The sequence below is a fragment of the Rana temporaria genome, chromosome 2 (genome assembly GCF_905171775.1).
Source record: "Rana temporaria chromosome 2, aRanTem1.1, whole genome shotgun sequence".
NCBI classification, from domain to species: Eukaryota; Metazoa; Chordata; class Amphibia; order Anura; family Ranidae; genus Rana; species Rana temporaria.
The window spans coordinates 77832309-77853139 of record NC_053490.1 but is presented as its reverse complement, the minus strand read 5'-3'; the positions used below and the strand labels follow the sequence as shown (position 1 = coordinate 77853139).

At 42.9% G+C, this 20831-nt stretch overlaps 1 protein-coding gene across 4 annotated transcripts in view; it reads right to left on the bottom strand.

Moving 5' to 3' along the window:
- Positions 1-20831, bottom strand: part of STARD13 (StAR related lipid transfer domain containing 13) — a 452811-nt gene that overhangs the window by 116341 nt on the left and 315639 nt on the right. The window lies entirely within an intron of this gene.

Here is a 20831-nt window from a genome sequence, read left to right as displayed (position 1 = left end):
GCTGAGTTTCGATTCATGTGTAGCCATCCTGTTCACCAGGAGCCTATCATTAGATTGAGTTCTGTTGAATCGGGAAGGTTGCAACATTTTTTTACTTTGATCAGCAATCACTGATCCGGGTATAAGAATACAATGTCCCTGCAGGGGAGATTCCTTCGTCCACCTTGTGTAGATAGAGGAATCTGTTTTTATGTGGGTTTTTTTTTTTCGTTCAGTCGACTGACCATTTAAAATAAGTAATCTATGGCAAGATATAAATATAACTAAATGCAAAACGTTTTCTTTCGTTTTGGATAGAGTGGAGAGGGGTTAGAACACCTGGCAGTGTTTATTGCTGTCTGTGCCCTCGTTAAACAGATTTATCCTCTCTATTGGTCATGTTTACCATTATCATTGAAAGTGAAAGTAAAACAAAATCCCAAATTTTGGGCTGTCCTCAAAAAAGTAATAGCCTGCAAATCCTCCAATGAGGACACTAGTTCTGGTGACCTGGGTGTCCCAAAGGAATTCCCTTCATTTGCAGGGATTTCATTTCCCTTCCTGTCTGGTTATGGAACAGGAAGTGAAGCAAAATCACATCTTTTTTTTTTGCAATGGGAAACAGATGGCGAAAAAAATCATCTTACAGGGGTTTTAAAGGGGTTGTATAGGTAAAAAAATTCACTAAATAGCTTCCTTTACCTCAGTGCAGTCCTCCTTCACTTACCTCTTCCTTCCATTTTGCTTTTAAATGTCCTTATTTCTTCTGAGAAATCCTCACTTCCTGTTCTTCTGTCTGTAACTAAACACAGTAATGTGACACTTTCTTCCTGGTGTGGAGAAAGCCTCTTGAGGGGGCGAGCAGGAGGGTCAGGACACTCTCTACTTTGCAGATAGAGAAAGGAGCTGTGTGTTAGTGGGCTCCCTGACACTCCTGCTTGCCCCCTCAAGAGGCTTTCTCCACACCAGGAAGAAAGCCTTGCATTACTGTGTGGAGTTACAGACAGAAGAACAGGAAGTGAGGATTTCTCAGAAGAAATAAGGACATTTAAAAGCAAAATGGAAGGATGAGGTAAGTGAAGGAGGACTGCACTAAGGTAAAAGAAGCTATTTAGGGGGAAAAAAAATTACGTTTACAACCCCATTAACTTTCAAACCTTATCCAAAAAGAAAAAAAAAAAGATGTTTCCTTCATTTTCTATGAGGGCATTACAAGAGGTGCAATCTTATTGGTTAATATGGTAAACACCCAATTTGAAAATTGCCACAACTTTTTCTAAGCATCCACTGTTGCATATTTGGATCTGGATCTTTATAGACATTGCACATTTCAGAGCCTGTCTAGACAGCCAAGAATGTGAATCTGCACTTAGTTACAACAAAATGAGTAATTCTGCATTGGTTTGATTTTTTTTTTCTATTGTAAACTAGGATGTAAACCAGGACTTTTCTCTCCAGACACTACAATAAACAGACACAGCTGAGCCTTACATGCACAGGTATTATTAATGTACAATCTAAACCAGGTTTTAAGGGGCAGCTGACACCATAATTCATGTCACACCACATACAATTGCTTAGAACGGGAACATAGTGCACCATATTCATATAACAAATGAGTTGGGTGATGGGATAACAAAGTTCAGAGAGCACCCGACAAAGGGCAAGATGTCTGTTTACTCCCTGGTTTTGGACATAATCATAGGATACAAGTAAATTTAAGAAAAGGAAGCTACACAGCATACAGCTGGTTGATGAAAACACAATGTAGTTCAGGCTACATTGCCTTCATATGTGCTGAGAAGAAGCAGGTGTGGGAGCAGAAGAGGAAGTATCAGGCTCTGTTTGTGATTAGGCCCCTCCATGGGGACTTCTGTCCATCGCTGGTATGTAGGAACTTTCAAGGTCGACTGGCTTCCAGTATCCAATTTTTTTGGGGATGTCCATATATAAAGTTTTCTTTAACCTCTTGACCACTGGGCACTTAAACCCCCTTCCTAACCAGACCAATTTTCAGCTTTCGGTGCTCTCACAATTTGAATGACAATAACTCAGTCATACAACATTGTACCCGTCTGAAATTGTTGTCCTTTTTTTCACACAAATAGAGCTTTCTTTTGGTGGTATTTGATCACCTCTGCGGTTTTTATTTTTTGCACTATAAAAGAAAAAAGACCGAAAATTTTGTAAAAATTGCAGAGTGTGGGGGGTATTGCAGAGTGTGGGGGGGTATTGCAGAGTGTGGGGGTATTGCAGAGTGTGGGGGGGTATTGCAGAGTGTGGGGGGGTATTGCAGAGTGTGGGGGGTATTGCAGAGTGTGGGGGGGGATTGCAGAGTGTAGGGGGGTATTGCAGAGTGTAGGGGGGTATTGCAGAGTGTGGGGGGGGGGTATTGCAGAGTGTTTGGGGGTATTGCAGAGTGTAGGGGGGGAATTGCAGAGTGTGGGGGGTATTGCAGAGTGTGGGGGGGTATTGCAGAGTGTGGGGGGTATTACAGAGTGTGGGGGGGTATTGCACATAGTAGGGGTGATATTGCAGAGTATTGCGCAGGGAAGGATGGCTGGATCTGTGACTGCAATAGTCACAGATCCAGCCCACAGCAGCTGCTGCTGCTGACACCCGCTCCCCCCCTCCTCTCACACTGTACCGATCGGTACAGAGAGGAGAGGGAGGAACCGGCGTCATTACATGACGCCGGTTTGTTTACAAGTGATCGCTCCGTCATTTGACGGAGCGATCACGTGGTAAACCGCCGCTATCAGCGGCGATTTACCACGATCTGTGAAGCGCCGGGTCTTCTAGACCCGGCGCTCACAGATGATTCCGGGAGCGCGCCCCAGGGGGCGCGCGAGTGAAGCATTCTGGGAGGACGTCCCAGGGACGTCGTCCCGGAATAACTCAACCGCGCTGTAGCAGTAAAATCGCTATGGCGCGGTGGGGAAAAGGTTAATTTAAAGTTGATCTGCTATTTTATGGAGAACCCGTAATTACAGAAACATGGAAGCTGTTGACCAGAAGCGAGCATGCTGGTTAGAACGTCAGAGTAAAGTCAGAGCATCCGATATGCATATATGTTGCAGTGATTCAGAAAATACTGAAGCCAAATGACATGACAGCTAGGCAGCAAGCATTTTTAAAATGGCGAGCAATTGCAGCTTACATATTTCCTCTTTAGTATCCGATGATGCTAAAATGGCCTTATATTCAAAAGCAGCTACCCTACTGTAGTGGAATTTTCCACGGTATAGTATCCTGAGTGTTCTGTGAGCTCCAAATCCCAAGGTACACTGATGAGCAAATTTTGTCAGGAAAGTCGCAGGCGAGCCTGCCTCCCCCTCAACCCTCTAAAGGCTCATTTACAAGTGCTTTGACTTTAACACACATTACTGCACAGCAGGACGGCATGTTTGCTGCCACTACTCCCTCCCCTCCCATCCTGTCACTGACTGTCAAGAACATTGCTGGCTTCACAGCAGACAAGCGTCTCACAACCAGTAATGCTGTGAAAGAAGACAGCGGTGGTGCCCGGCAGAAGACCCCCGAAGTCGAAAACCCCCGAAGTCAAAAAACCCCCGGAACTGCCTAATAAACTACTTTAAAAACCTGTGTAGTATTTTTTTTATTGACATTTTTCTACCACCAGGTGAATGGGTAGGGGTATGATGTACCCCATACTCATTCACATAGGGTGGGGGGCCAAGATCTGGGGCCCCCTTATTAAAGGGGGCTCCCAGATTCCGATAAGCCCGCAGACCCCGACAACCAACGGTCAGGGTTTTCAGGAAGAGGCCCTTGTCCCCCATCAACATGGGGAAGAGGTGCTTTGGGGTGGGGGGCCACAGGGCGCCCCAAAGCACCCCCCCATGTTGAGGGCATGTCGCCTGGTATGGCTCAGGAGGGGGGGAGGCGCTTGCCCGTCCCCACCCCTTTTCCTGACCGGCCGGGCTGCGTGCTCAGGTAAGGGTCTGGTATGGATTTGGGTGGAACCCCCACGCCATTTTTTCGGTGTAGGGGGTTCCCCTTGAAATCCATACCAGACCTAAGGGTCTGGTATGCTCCCAGAGGGGAATCCATGCCAGTTTTTTATTTAAAATTTGGCGTAGAGTTTCCCTGTGGGAGGGAGGAGCTTGCCTTTGAACAGGTTCACACTGGGACAACTCCCTGTAAAGTTGCCTCACTGTGAACGGGGATCCGACTTGGAGGCGACTTCCATTGAAATCAATGGGTACAGGTCGCCTAGAAGTCGGATTGAAGTAGTACAGGAGTCTTTTCTGAAGTCGGAGCGACTTCAGTAGTGTACATTAAGACGGCTCCCATTCGCTTCCATTCATTTTCTCGACCGCGCGACTTGGGGCAACTTGGGGCGTCTTGAAGTCGGAGTGACGTAATCACGGCCGGTCAAACAGCTTGAGGGCTGCGTTTTTTAGGTACATTTTACATCATGTCTTTACCTTGCAGGTCCAAAAAAAAAAAAAAAAAAACAACCAGCGGTTTACAACCGCTTTAAGAACTGCCTCAATCTATCACATGTTTCGGTTAAGCTACCGAGACTGGCGGCAGGACTTTTTTAAATCTGATATTTAAGTGCCATACCACCAGAAAAGTGAATTTTGTTTTAATTTATTATAATGTGACACATCATTCATCTCTTCAAGAACAACAGAATTTAGCGCATATGGGTAAAATACGCATAAGATCCATGATTCACCGCTATTGCCAAATTCATAAACTGTCAGTGATATTTATAAATATGGACTTGCGCTATCTATTCTCCAGCCACCTTGGTTTACCATTGCTTCTCCATTGCTATTGCTCCTGTCACCCGTGTTATGAAACGTCAGCCATGGTGATAAATGAGGCTGCCTGTAACATATCATTTTGGATGGGGGGGAAAAGGAAGTTTCTTCTCCACCTATCCAGGATAATACATCAGAGCTGCCAGTCTACAGAACCGGACAACATAACAAATCAATGTTTCAGAGGTGTACTATTCATCAAATCTTATTTATCTCAAATTCTATAAATACGTGGGTCTTCCAGCGACATTATACAGGATGTTTTTATTAGACTGTCTTCAATAGGAAGCTCTGCTTTGGGAGACTTCAATGAATCTACCTCCCAGTAAGAAACATATATGAATCAAGCATCAGTGTTGTTTCATGGATGTATTATCTAACAAAGAAAAACATAATATAACATATGCTTGTCAAGCAATATTAATTTAGTGACAGCAAAATATTCCAGATGTTAAAAAAAGTGCATACTGGAATAAAGGTTACAGTTCTATGACCTTAATCATTGCGCAAACTTGTTGGATGCTGAGAATTAGGAGGCCAGGCAACATCAGACAGATGTTACACCAAGAAATGTTATCGAAAGCAGTGAAGAGAGCTGCTTTGCTCCTTATGTCCCGTACACACGGTCTGAAAATCGGACAAGAAATGCCGCTTTCGGCGCGATCATACGATAATCGTATCGTTAGTACAGAGCTTTCAAGAGCTGATCACGACAGTTCAGGGTTTGACAACTTTGCTTGCAATCTAGGAGCCAGCTAAAAAAGTTAGGAGCCAGAAAACGCGCCACGTCCCGCCAAGCTCGTGCGCAGAAGCGAACGCATTCGTGAGTAGCGCCCACATATGTAAACGGTATTCAAACCACACATGTGAGGTATCGCCGCGATCGTTAGAGCGAGAGCAATAATTCTAGCCCTAGACCTCCTCTGTAACTCAAAACATGCAACCTGTAGAATTATTTTAAACGTCGCCTTTGGAGATTTTAAAGGGTAAAAGTTTGTCGCCATTCCACGAGCGGACGCAATTTTGAAGCGTGACATGTTGGGCATCAATTTACTCAGCGTAACATTATCTTTCACAATATAAAAAATAAATTGGGCTAACTTTACTGTTGTCTTATTTTTTAATTAAAGAAAGAGTATTTTTTCCCCAAAAAAGTGTGCTTGTTAGACCGCTGCGCAAATACAGTGTGACAGATAGTATTGCAATTACCGCCATTTTATTCTCTAGGGTGTTAGAATAAAAAATATATATAATGTTTGGGGGTTCTAATTAGAGGAGATATAGATTATATACCATACACCCCACTATCCCCCCTATATACCATACGCCCCACTATCTCCCCCATATATACCATACACCCCACTATCCCCCCTATATACCATACACCCCACTATCCCCCTATATACCATACGCCCCACTATCTCCCCCATATATACCATACACCCCACTATCCCCCCTATATACCATACACCCCACTATCCCCCTATATACCATACACCCCACTATCCCCCCTATATACCATACACCCCACTATCCCCCTATATACCATACACCCCACTATCCCCTCCCCCTAATTTAGCAATGATTGTATTGGTCATGTTGTCTCTCTCCTGATGGTGGGGGACTGACTCTTTAATCATTATTAATGTTATATTTATATATGGGGCCAAGATATTCTTCAGGGCTGAGCAATAAGCGGGTAAACATGTACCTGTTAAAATATAAAACATACAACATACAGTATGTAAAAAGGCAATAAACTGTTTTTAACCTGAAACATATGGAAGTTCATAAGAGTTCACAGATTTTAAGTGTTGTTTATAATGGTGGACATACATGGGCTAACAATGATCACAAAGGCAAAATGAGTGGATACGATGTCTGCATGAAGGTAAAAAAAAATTGTAGCGTAATTCTCACCTGGTGCTGTGTCTCTGTGCGCCCCCACCTCCCCCGCCGCATGATCGGTAATTGAGGCCATGGCTTTGCGGCCTTCTGCAGGTTTAAGCTTCCCCGGGCGCCAGGTCACAATTTCTGTCGCAATTGCGACCGGGCGCCCGGATTTTGTCGAGCCCTGCGACAGTTCATCCAATATTATTGGACAAACACAAAAAAAATTCTCGTATGATACCAGATCGTATGACTATTGTTTAATCAGTACAGTCGTTTTCTGAAAATACAATACAAATACACTACAACACATGACATCACTTTTGATTTTTTGATTTTGTCGTACGAGAATTTTCGTAATGTTAGTCAACTCTTCAGGTTCGATATACGAATAGCATGCAAAAAAAACAAAAACGGATGATCTGTTGTCCGATTTTCGGAATGCGTGTACGGGGCACAAGACACCACTGGCCCATCTCTCTATCCCTGTCATAGGTCTAGCTCTTGACCTCGGTGCTCTACATTTTTGCAGTTCACAAATTGTTACTGAAAATGTAAAACCCCAAAAAAACTACCCTTACAGTGGGACATTCCCAACACTGCGAGTGTTAAATGCTTTTGAACTCCAGGAGATGACGATTTAGACCCCTTTTACTTTGCAGGCTATAACGCTAAAAATAGCGCCTGCAAAGCGCCCTGTGGCTTTCACACTGGAGCAGTGCGAATAGCAGCGCGAAAACAATGGTAAATCGCCGCTAAAAATAGTGGGGCCTTACTGCTGACACCCCCACCGCCCTAGTGTGAAAGGGCTCTTAAAGTGTTACTAAACCCACAAAAGTAAAATCAGTCTGTATATGCAGTAAAGCATGCATCTTATACTCACTGTGGAACCTAACGGTTAATGATCTGCATTCTGTAAAAAGGCTGTCTGATTCTCCCCATCTTCCACTGTCCCCAATCCATCTCCTGGTAGTACCGAGCCTTTGGGGGTCACATGCTCAGTTTGCTGTATATTGCTTTTTTTTTTTTTTTTGGAGAGTACATGTGCTTAGCACAGGGCCAATCAGCACTGTCCAGACAGAGGGTCAGGGGTCCTTTAGACCAGTGTTTCTCAACTCCAGTCCTCGGGGCGCACCAACAGGTCATGTTTTCAGGCTTTCCATTATTGTGCACAGGTGATTTTATCAGTTTCACTGCCTTAGTAATTACCACAGCAGTTTGATCTGAGGGAAATCCTGAAAACATGACCTGTTGGTGCGCCCCGAGGACTGAAGTTGAGAAACACTGCTTTAGACTCATAGGACAGTCAGAGTAGAATGGCTTTAACCAGACATTCATAGACGTCACAAGAAGCTATATGTATACTGCTGATGAGAAAACATATTGAGTCGTTTTTATCGACTAAAATAATTGATTTCCATGTCCTTTGTACTGTTGGAGGACCAGATATAGTGAATGCAGGGTCCTGGGTTTAGTAACACTTTAAGGTGTAATACTTGCCATATACCTGTCTCGACAGGCTTCCTCCATCTGTGTCACTGGTCACATGAAGCCTTTTCTATAAGGCCCCTTTCACACTTGGGCGGTGGGTGCCTTGGTGGTAAAGCGCCGCTATTTTTAGCAGCGTTTTACCGTCAAATTCAGCCGGTAGTGGGTCGCTTTTACTCCCCGCTAGCGGCCGAGAAAGGGTTAAAACCTCTGCAAAGCACCTCTGCAGAGGCGCTTTGCCGGCGGTATAGCCGTGGTGCTCATTGATTTCAGGAGTGGTGGAGGAGTGGTATGCACACTGCTCCAAAGATGCTGCTAGCAGGACTTTTTTTTACCGTCCTGCTGGCGCACCGATCCAGTGTGAAAGCCCTTGGGGCTTTCACACTGGAGAGACAGCAGCAACTGTTTCAGGGCACTTTGGGGAACCAGTCCACATGCCAGGGAAGAGGCAATTAGGGAACCCTGCATAGATGTTAAAGACACGGTGGACACCCACTGCTTAACAACCAGCTATTTTGCTGTGTTTTCTTTTTTTCTTTAAGTGTATTTTGTGCGTGTACTCGAGAGAGGAGCCGGACTGCAGGAGTTGGGAGTAGGCAGGCCTCCCCCAGAGACAATCTGCCACATCTCTCCATGCCCCGGGTGGCAATGTCAGGTGTGTGAGGGAGTCCTCCCACACAGCCCACCCTACCTGCTCCGCTTTGAAGCCCAACGGGGCAGAGGGACTCCCTATAAGGGAGTGAGAGGATCTAGCCCGCTCAACCAGCCCCGTTAGTCCTTCGCCTTTTTTTAGAGACCGCGTGGTCAAAGTGCGTGCATGTTAACCCAATTTCGAGTGTGTGTAAGTGTGGTGGTTTTTGTGAGAGGGGGGTGGGCGTAATAAGCGCAGGCTTACCTCGCATAGCACACCCACCGGGAGCCGGGCTGAGACCACCAAACTCAATTCATATGTAGCCGAGACCGGGATCTGAACCCCTAGCTGCAGAGGTGAATGGCTTGTCAGCGCAGTGCCAATCGCGTTGAGCCACCGCAGCTCCTTGCTGTGTTTTCTTCAAACCACATAATGAATGAATCCAAATATACAAAACAAATTTAGAAAACAAATAATTTTAACATAACTGATATGACGTAATGAAATGATTAACTTAAAGCATATCTCCACTTGACTTCACTGCCGGTTTCCCTTAACCAAGATGGCGGTGGCAGCACCTAAAAGCCGATCCTGCTGGATGCCGGGACAGGTAAGTGCCCTAATAGTAAAAGTCAGCAGATACAGTATTTGTAGCTGCTAACTTTTAATTTGTGTGTGTGTGTGTGGGGGGGGGGGGGGGGGCGCAACTTCTCTTTAACGAATGAATCTGAAACGAAACACATTTTTTTGTTGTGCACATCTCTATATCCAACACATATAGTGTGAATGAGCCCTAAGGTTAATTGTTCATCAATTATTGTAGTTCATAATCATACATATGTCATCAAAAAAGTGAAAAAAGCTGATGACTCCATACTGCATTGGACGTTTCTAATTATGATCCATGATTTTTACTATGTTCCATTTAAGGATCCTTTACAGTAGGCTGACTGTAGAGTACAGTGTGAAAGTAGTGATCACATCCTGAACCTGATCTGTTTTGTACACTTCACAGACTTTGTTTAAAGGACTTACGAAATACAAAACTAGGATCTACGTCATTAAGACCACAAATAGGTCCACTGTCTACATATGTGTTATACAAACCCACATTGCTGACTTATTGTAGCAAATGATTTATTTTCTAGATTTGCAGAACAGACAACAAAGATCTGTCCTGTAATCATAAATCTATCCAAATTTCATTGCTTTTGTGCGTAATTTCCTAGTAATGTCTATATACTGTGTCCCTGAACCCTCTTGAGTTTTCTTAACCACTTCAATACAGGGCATTTTCACCCCCTTCCTGCCCAGAACAATTTTTAGGTTTCAGCGCTGTCGCACTTTGAATGACATTTGCGCGGTCGTGTGACGTGGCTCCCAAACAAAATTGACGTCCCTTTTTCCCCACAAATAGAGCTTTCTTTTGGTGGTATTTGATCACCTCTGCAGTTTTTATTTTTTTGCGCTATTAAACAAAAGATAAGCGACAATTTCGAAAGAAAAACTATATTTTTTACTTTTTGCTATAATAAATATCCCACAAAAATCTATAAAAAAAACTATTTTTTTCCTCAGTTTAGGTCGATACGTATTCTTCTACGTATTTTTGGTAAAAAAATCACAATAAGCGTATATTGATTGGTTTGCGCAAAAGTTATAGAGGCTACAAAATAGGGGATAGATTTATAGCATTTTTATTTGTTTTACTAGTAATGGCGGAGATCTGCGATTTTTATCATGACTGTGATATTATGGCAGACACATCGGACACTTTTGACACTATTTTGGGACCATTCACATTTATACAGCGAACAGTGCAATAAATATGCACTGATTACTGTGTAAATGTGACTGGCAGGGAAGGGTTTAACACTAGGGGGCAATCAATGGGTTAATGTGTTCCATAGGGAGTGATCCTTACTGTGGGGGGAGGGGACTGACTGGGGGAGGTGACCGATCGGTGTCCCTATGTACAAGGGAAACACCATCGGTCTCCTCTCCCTGACAGGACGTGGATCTGTGTGTTTACACACACAGATCCACAGTCCGCATCAGGTTCCCAGTGACACGGCGGCGGGCGCCCACCCCTAGTGGCTCTGGATGGCGCAACGTCATATGACGTCCACCCAGAACAATAGGCTCATCGTCCCACCGTCATATGACGGCGGGCGGTGGAGTAGTGGTTAAATACAAATCTGGCCTTTTACATCAAATTTGCCATGTTTTATTTGGCAGCGTTGATATCAGGGCAAAGTTGGTGATACAGACAAAATAGGTGGAAACAAATTGCAAAGAAAGTTGAGGTCTATGTTATAGTAGTTTTAGATAAACATTTTTTTTTAGCTTTGGATTAGAGTAGAGAGATAGATTTGGATGTCCTCGGCATAGAGATTGTAATGGAAGCCATGGGAGGCTTTTAGCTGACCCAGGGAGGAGATGAAGGCAGAGAATAGAAGGGTTCAGAGGATGGAACCTTTGAGGACCCCTACAGAAAAAAAGGAAGAGCAGAGGAGAAGGTAGCGTCTTGAAGGCCAAGGGAGGGTAGTTTCTTGAGGAGGACATTTGTATTAAAGGCAGCAGAAAGATTTAAGAGTAAGAGCACAGAGTATTGGTGTTAACAGACAGTAAGTTGTTGAGAGTATTAGGAGGGCAGTTTCTGTGGAGTGTTGTGGGCAAAAGCCGGGCTGAAAGAGGTCAAGAAGGTTGTGGTAGCTAAGACAGCTGAAGGTGTTCTAGAAGTTTGGGCGTAAACATGGACAAGAAAATAAGTCTTAGGTTGTTCACACTGATGAGGTCCAGAAGCTTTTTAAGTATGGGGTGACCAGTGCATGTTGGAGTAGATGCTGGTAGAGAGGGAGATATTGAAGATTTGAGTTAGAGAGTGCAGAATAGAGCACAAGGGTGACTGTAGTAGTGAGGGAATAGGGTCTAGGGGGCAGGTGGTATGCTGGGCATAAAAAAAAAAACGATTTCCAAGCCTATTCTGCAATAACAAGGTCGAAAGAGGTGAGTACTGAATGTGTTGGCTGGCAAGACATGGTAGATGGATGGGATATCTGAGCTGTGGAGATCTCATCATGAATTGTTTCAAACTTAAGCTGACCACACCCATTCATACAAAATGTGTTCATCAAAACATTCTTTCTTGCCTTCATATCGTTAACTAATTTCATTCTAAACCCCTCAAATTTTGTCTAGACCTGCTATTTAGATGGAATCTCAGACACATTAAACAGGTTTAATTACAATATACGAGTATATCATTTTTCGCAAATGAAAATCACATTTATGGTTAAAATGTAATTTTTTCCAGAGTTTCATCCCACTCTAACAAATTTTCTTGTCGAAAACAAACATAGATTTGACACCACTAATAATTTGAAAATCTAACTAATGTTCTGAAAAATAAATTTGTTGAACAAATGAGTGGTACACGGCCAACTTTTTGACTGACAATCTACTGGGCAGTGAGTGTCCTGTAGACATTGTCCTGGACTGTCTCACTCACTGCCCAGTAGATTGTCAGTCAAAAGGTTGGCCATGTACCACTTCATTCAACAAATTTATTTTTCAGAACATTAGTTAGATTTTTAAATTATTAATGGGGTCAAATCTATGTTTGTTTTCGACAAGAAAATTTGTTGGAGTGGGATGAAACTGGAAAAAAAAATTTTTTAACCATAAATGTGAGTTTCATTTGCGAAAAATGATATACTTGTATATTGTAATGAAACCTTTTTAATGTGTTTGAGATTCCATCTAAATAGCAGGTCTAGACAACATTTTAGGGGTTTAGAATGAAATTAGTTAACGATATGAAGGCAAGAAAGAATGTTTTGATAAACACATTTTCAGTGGAGTCAGTGGAGTAGAGAGTTGACGAGATCTAGATGAGAGGGTGATAATGAGAGTGAAGAAATCGGCAGTGTAGCGGCAGGAATTGTATTTTTGGAGGGCAGATGTATACAGGATGAAGTTAGGCTTTAGTCTTATGCTGCACTCAATATGCTACAACTCTTCAAGACAAAAGTGATTCTCACTTAGATTTACACTGATGTGTATGAGGCTTTCAGACTATTGTGCTCTCTGTCCCCCTCATGATATGGGTGGATGGCACCTGGTGTCTGAGGCCTCGTACACACGACCGAGAAACTTGACGGGCGAAACACATGGAGTTCCTCGTCGAGTTCCTTGTTAGGCTTGTCGAGGAACTCGACAAGCTTGCTTTGCGTACACACAGTCAAGCCAAAATCTCCTCGTTCTCAAACGCGGTGACATACAACACATACAACGGTAGGGGAAGTTCGATTCCACTGGCTAAACTCTTGGGGCTGCTTTTGCTAATCTCATGTGTTTGCGTGTTAAATAAAAGTTTGGTAAGAGACATTTGCACTTTTCAGTCTGTTACAGCTTTAAACATGTGTTATCTCCATTACAAATGCTACTTTTACTCCCGTCTCATACTTTAATCTGAGCAAGCGCGGGTTTCTTAGCATACAGACGTCCGAGTTTCTTGTTGATAACCAGCCCGTCGAGGATCTCGATGAGCCAAATCAGACTCCCATCGAGGAAATAGAGAACTTGCTCTCTTTTTGGCTCGTCGAGTTTCTAGACAGTTTCCTTGACGAAAATGTACACACGACCGGTTTCCTCTGCAAAAAAATATCTCCCAGCAAGCTTCTTGCTGGTTTTTGCCGAGAAACTTGGTCGTGTGTACGAGGCCTTACAGTTTCTATCAGACTTGGGCATTAACTGTGATCACCTTCTGCCAAGATGGACAAAATCCTTTGCAACCTCAGCCCTGAATTCCTCCAAACTTCTGTTTCCAGCCTGACTATTCTTATGCAATCCTTCAGCTACAAAGAATCACTGTTATGTAACCGCTCATGCGCAATCTTTAATCTAAACAGTCTTTCTAGTTATCATGTTCAAAACTTTATCATGCGCTGGGTGTGACTTGATGTCGGAACTGTTTATATGAGAAAATACAAAGGATCTGTGGAAAAAAGAAGGTTATTTCACTGTTCTAATTGATAAGACTGACATTTGTGTTGCTGCATGAGGATGACATAATGTGTACGGCAGCTTCTGTTCCCAAATAGAAGGCAGTTGACGTGTTTGGCAGCAGAAGAGGCTGAGATGTTTACAATGATAGATTAAAATGCCACAGGAAATGTTTTCATACAGAAATGGAACGGCTCATGAATGCTTTATTCTCTCTTGAATAGATTCAGTACTGTAAGTGGGCACTTCTGTGCGTGAGTGAAGCAACATGCCCTTTCCGTCCTCATTTGTTCCACGGGGGCTGAGAACCCTTGTATATTGGGCGGTCGGCTCCACATAAAAGAGTCCGGATCCTCTTTTGGAGGCAATTCGGAGAAATTCATTTTTTAAAATAGAGAGAACACTGTAAATAATATCTCTGAGACTATAATTAAAAGTAATGTTTTTGCCCTTTGGCACATGGTATTCTCTGCCACTGCCTCTGATTATGTCTGTATGAATAGCCAGCAACTATTTGACATAACAAAGGAAGAATGCAGAATATTAGCCAAACATATGACCAAATGAGTTCACCACAACAAAAAAGTAGAAGCAACAACGGGCTAAAACATTACAGACTGAAATATATCTGGTTCATTCCGTAATAAAAAACAAAACAAGTAGCTAACCATTCAAAAAAAGTAAGTTACAGCTAATTATCTGTAATATACAATTCAGTAGCAAAATATGAATTCTGGGTCTGATTTTTAAAATCAGCTATAAAATGCTCAGATGTACATGAGGCCTAAGGGTACCTATGTAACCTTAAGCCCACGTTCCCATTGGGCCATTTTGACATGCGATTTGACATGTCAAATCGCCACCTATTGCCAGCAACGGCACTAGCAGGGAAGGGGTTAACACTAGAGAGTGATTAAGGGGTTAAATGTGTTCCCTGAGAGGTGTTTCTAACTGTGGGGGGATGGAACTGACTGGAGGAGAGAGATCGCTGTTCCTAATCACTAGTAACAGCAGATCTCTCTCCTCCCCTGTCAGAATGTTTACATTGACAGATGCTCGTTCTGGCTCTCTTTCCGGCGATCGCGGGTGGCCGGCGGAACCGTGCATCGGGTCCCCGGCCATGCACCACACACCTGCTTTGGCTCTAAAATAGTCGATGTATACCTACGGCGATTTGCGGGAATGAGCCGACCTGCCGCAGTATAATGATGGTGGCTGGTCTGCAATTGGTTAAATATGTCAGGGCAATGAAACTGATGGAGTCATGGAGGACCTCAGCTATGAGGAAATATTAGCTGAACTGAAGGTGGCATTTAAGGGGGGAAATGATCACCATGTGCTGAATACTTAAGTGGTCCATATAGTGCAAAGCTGTTCATTTTAAAGTGGTTGTAAAGCTTTGTTTTGTTGTTTCATTAAAATAATAAACAGGTCATACAGTGACAGTGATTTTGCACAGAGAAGCCCTGATCCTCCTCTTCTCGGGGTCCCCCGCTGGTGCTACTGGCTCCCTGTCCTTTGACCAGTGCCCCAATAGAAATCTGCCTGCTATGGGGGCACTTGTGCATGTACGCTCCCAAGCCCCACTCTGTGTGTCTCTAAGATACACAGAGCTGCGCTTGGTCCCGCCCCTGTCCCCTTTTTGCTTGATTGTTTTTGACAGCAGCAGTAGTCAATGGCTCCCGCTGCTGTATCTAAGCTAATGAGGAGGGAGAGAGCCGAAACATCCTCGGCTCTCTTGCACATCACTGGATCGCGATCAGGCTTAAGTATGTATTGGGGGGGGGGGGGGGATAAGGTAATAAACCTTCTGCCTTTACAATCAATTTAGGGTCATTGCAAAGGACAAGGGGGAAAAAAGGCTTAACTTCAGCATACTGAAAGGCTTATTTGCAGTAAGAGCTGTGAAAATAGCTATGAAGTAGGCTACCTAAGATACTAGTTCTAGCCAGTTCAGCTGTTATAAAAAAAGAAGTTGGATGTATTCCTAAATGCACAGAAAATAACTGGCTATTAACATTTTAGTAATACCACCAGAGATTGTTGATCTGGGGAATATCTGATTGGTTTAGGGCAGTGGTCTCCAAACTGCGGCCCGATGCGGCCCTTCACTTGCTTTTATGCAGCCCTTTCATCCACTGATACCAACAATGGGGCATCATTTCCTTCCCACTAACTCTAGTGAAGAGGGAACAATTCTCCCCAATGACAGCAACAATGGGGCACAATCCCTCCTAATGACACCAATGATGGGGCATGAATTCTCCCAAAACACCAACAATGGGGCACAATCCCTCCCACTGACACCAAAGAAGGGACTTTTTTTCCTGCTGACGTTACTCCCAATGGCCACAGTCCGGCCCCCTTAAAGTCTGAAGAACAGTAAACTGCCCCATTGTTTAGAAAGTTTGGAGACCCGTAAGAAATGTTATTTTCTCCAGTTGGAACAAAATGAATCATACCTTATAAGGCTTCATGCACATGACCACACGAAGGCCGTACAGTGTACATATGGTGGTAATCCCCTGCCCGGGGGGTCACAGGAGCACATGCTACTTAGAAATATCTTTGTTGAAAACAGCTATTCAGTTCTGCACACAAGGACCAGAAAAGAAACATCATTTGTAAATCCTGTTTAAGCAGAAAGTATCACTGAGCAATTACTGTTAGAGGATGAATTATTAGTTAATGAGCTGTAACAAAGTATCATTAAACTGTCAGCTTCCATGGCTCCTATTAGATGCCACATCAGTCAGACTGACACATAATGACAGTGAGGGTACAGAAAGGGTTTCCCTCTTTAGCTGGTTACTGTAATATGAACAACAGAGCAATATTTTGTCTGGGTGAAGTCGGTTTATGCACATTTTGCAGAATGCAGAGAAGCTGCGCTCTTGGCTATGTGAGGGAGGCTTGCTATGCATGATGCTATCTGGAGATGGTTCGTTGCAGTGTATCATCATGTCAAGCCTAACTCTCTGCATAGTGTATCATGTGGAGGCCCCTATTCCAGGTTGCTGATTGCAGAGATAATAATGCGGGTAATGAGTCAGTGCTTTAGGAAACATCACGTTGGAGGGGAAATGTAAAAAATAAACAGATGGGTTCATACAGTATGGTGGTGGCTATTGCTAACACAACTTCATCTATCACTAAGTAATCTCATATTGTATGAAAACATACAGTAATGTTCTATCTAGGGCACTATCAATGAATTCTGGCTATGCCAGCAACATAAAAAAAAAAAAAAAAGAATTCTGCCAACATTGGGCCAGATTCACAAAAACGGGCGTATATTTAGGCGGGCGTAGCGCATCTCATATGCGCTACGCCGCCGTAAATCAGAGTGGCTCCTAGGGTATCCACAAAGAACTTGCTCCCATATGCGGGCCGGCGTAACGTAAATCTGCCGGCGTAAGCCCGCGTAATTCAAAGTAGGCTTGGAGTGGGCGTGTTGTATGGTAATCTGGTATGACCCCACATAATTGACGTTTTTTTTACGAACGCCGTCCATGGACGTATCCCAGTGCGCATGCGCAAAATCACGTGGCAAATAGTCAATGCTTTCGACGTGAACGTAACTTACGCAAAGCCCTATTCGCATAAACAACGTAAACGACGGAAAATTTGATGCTGTCCCGACGTCCATACCTAACATTGCGTACGCCTCATAGAGGCAGGGGTAACGTTACGCCGAAAAAAGCCTTACGTAAACGACGTATAAAAATGCGCCGGGCGGACGTACGTTTGAGAATCGGCGTATCTAGCTAATTTGCATACTCTACGTGGAAATCAACGGAAGCGCCACCTAGCGGCCAGCGTAAATATGCACCTAAGATCCGACGGAGTACTAAGACGTACGTCAGTCGGATCTAGCCCACATTCAGTCGTATCTTGTTTTGTGGATACAAAACAAAGATACAACGGCGCATCGTAGAACTTACGCGGCGTATCAATAGATATGCCGCCGTAAGTTCTTTGTGGATCTGGCCCCTTGTTTGTATTTACAATCGCCACATAACGTAGCCCTTTTCTAATTACAGGGAACCCAACATTTTCTTTTTTTTCTGCATTAACAAATTGCAAAGTTTAACAGAATAATTAGAACCATTCATAGCAAACCTTTCCCAAAAGAGCTAACAGTCAAAATTTCCTATTTTTTTTACTATTTAGATTTAGAGTTATTTATGCTCCTGAGGAAGTGATGGTTGACGAAACGCGTAAAGCATGTTGTGCTGCAATCCTCCTGGTTTTTAATATTTAACATTATGTACATAAAAGTTTTTGTTCTGATTCCCTTATGCATATTTGCTGTATCATTGCTGTAGAAACTGATTCAATGTAACGCTTTGATCCTGTTTCAACATGGTTAAAAATTATTAATTGTCTTTAATGTGCATCTACTTTTGTTTTATGGATCAATGTATTCATGCATAGGTTATGTTCACTGCATCGATCTCTGGGTACACACCTCAAGTCCCAAACCTTTTCCTTTTTTGCAATTCTACAGGGATGGAGGCACATGTCTATGTGCGCCTCATTTAAAGTCCCAAGCTTTTCCCATACTACGCTCTAAAGTCTTTACAAATAATCAAATACTGGAAAAAACTATAACAGAAGTTGATTACATTTCCAGTATAGTTTGAGAATCTCAAACACAGGGAGTATAGTTATAGCGTTTGCAAACTATGGGAAAGATTTATGGCATTTTTATTATTATAATTTTTTTACTAGTAATGGTGGCGATCTACTTTTTTGGGACCAGTGACATTTATACAGCGATCAGAACTAAAAATAGCCACGGATTTCTTTATAAATGTCACTAGCAGGGAAAGGGTTAACACCAGGGGGCGATCAAGGGGTTAACTGTGTTCCCTAGATGTGTTCTAACTGTGGGGGGAATGTGGCTGACTAGAAGAGGAGACAGATCGTTGCTCCTACTTAATAGGAACACATGATCTGTCTCTTCTCCCCTGACAAAACTGGGATCTGTGTGTTTACACACGCGCAACTGCAAGAGCGTCTTAAAGAGCCTACGTACAGCTATGACGGCTCACCCTGGGGAGCCAGCATGTCTCAGTTTAACTGCGGCGGCTGGTCGGGAAGCGGTTAAAGTAAATGTTCTCAAAGTGGATGTAAACCCCATTCATGAAATTTGACCTGGGCACATATATCTATAGTGTTTATTTATCTCTCCAGTCAAACAGTGTGAACCATACAGAGCTAAGGCTACTTCCCGGGTTACACAAACCCATACGAAGTGCACCTGTCAGTGTACAAGCATTTGGAGTTGTGCTCTAAAGAGGGCAACAAGGCACACCATATATGCCCAGTAATAGGTGTGGTTAGTGTTGAGTACAGCATCAGCGAGCACTGTCACTTGTGGCTAGTTGTCACTCTGGAGGACTCCTTTAGACTGAACCCAGAGTACTCACTAAAACCTGAATAAAGAAAGCCTCCAAACTGCCCACTCTCTTCAGTAGGATAGGATGCTGCTTATTTCAATAAATCCTCAATTTCAGAAAAGGAGAAATTACCTCTGAGGTGTTCCACAATCTCTCCCGGATTAGATTATATGGAGATTGTGGTGTATTAGAACATAAATGCTATATATGTAAGAAGAGGTCTAATTTCTCAGGAACAAATGACCTCTTTTAACTTTCCTTTAATCTGACAGGCACATCCAATACATGGTGCATGGTGGCAATGCCCCAACCAATTACTGCCCAATACTCAGGACTGACTGTTCATCTCTGCTTTATCAGAAGAGATAAACACAGAAATCAGACAATGTATCTGAGCCTGTTGGACCCGTTGTATCACTATAATAAGGCTTACCTGTAGGTATAAAGAATATCTCCTAAACCTGTACGGTTTAGGAGATATTCCCCGAGCAATGTGCAGTGCATACTAGCTGATTATGCCTTTTGCCTTGCAGGTTTTGAAAAAAAAAAATTGTTTATGCGGTTTACAACCGCTTTAAAACGGGGGATCCGACTTGGAGGCAACTTCCATTGAAATCTATGGGTACAAGTCGCCTAGAAGTCGCATTGAAGTAGTACAGGAATCTTTTCTGAAGTCGGAGGGACTTCAGTAGTATGCATTAAGACGGCTCTCATTCACTTGCATGTAATATGTCATGTCGCGCTCTGAAGCCATTCAGCGTTCAGGTTTTTTCTTGTTGTCAAAGCCTAATTGAACAAGCTGAAGTTAGAAGCCGATTGGCTACCTTGCACAGCTACAGCAGATTTTGCACTCTCCAGTTTTAGTAAATCCCCTCCCAGTGTCGGTGTAGAAAATATTAAATCAATGGTCGAAATCTGGAGACGTGTAGTATCATCTTGGAACCTGCAGGTGTCAGTGTTGTCAATGACAGATGTAAATGTTATGAGCAGGGCATGCTAAGACTTTTAGTTCCACAATATTTCATGTTGTCAGTTCTCCGGTTCATACATGCACAAAAAAAAAAACAACTAACAAAATAAAACTAGCAGACAATTTGATTTCAAGAATATATATATAAATTGAAAAAAATAAAAATGTATAGAATATAATCTTTACTCAAATTTAAATAAAAAGGCAAAAAAATGAGTTTGACGATCAACTTTAGAGAAATGCTTATAAAACGACTCCCTAAGAACAAATGCAATATTAAAAATGAAAATTCTCTATTATAAATAGAATATATTCGTTACATAAACTATTGGTCAGAATTCCGTCCCACCTATAAATCTAGGTTATGCTAACCACACATCACATTAAAAGGGACATCTGACAAAACTCTGACAGTCCCATGTCCCTTTCCTCTTCAGAAAAGCTTTTTGAGTCATGTTTAAGCCAACTCTTCTAATGACTTGTATCATAGCCTGCAGCTAGAAATTACAATGAACACATGTAAAGGATATCCCACACACATCCCATCAGTTGAATAAATCCGACTTACTACACTCCTTCTCTTCAGCAAGAGTTCTTATTAGTCTTAAGAACTAAAGACTATAATAACTGGCAGAGTTAAAAAGATTGCAAAAAAGACTGTTGGT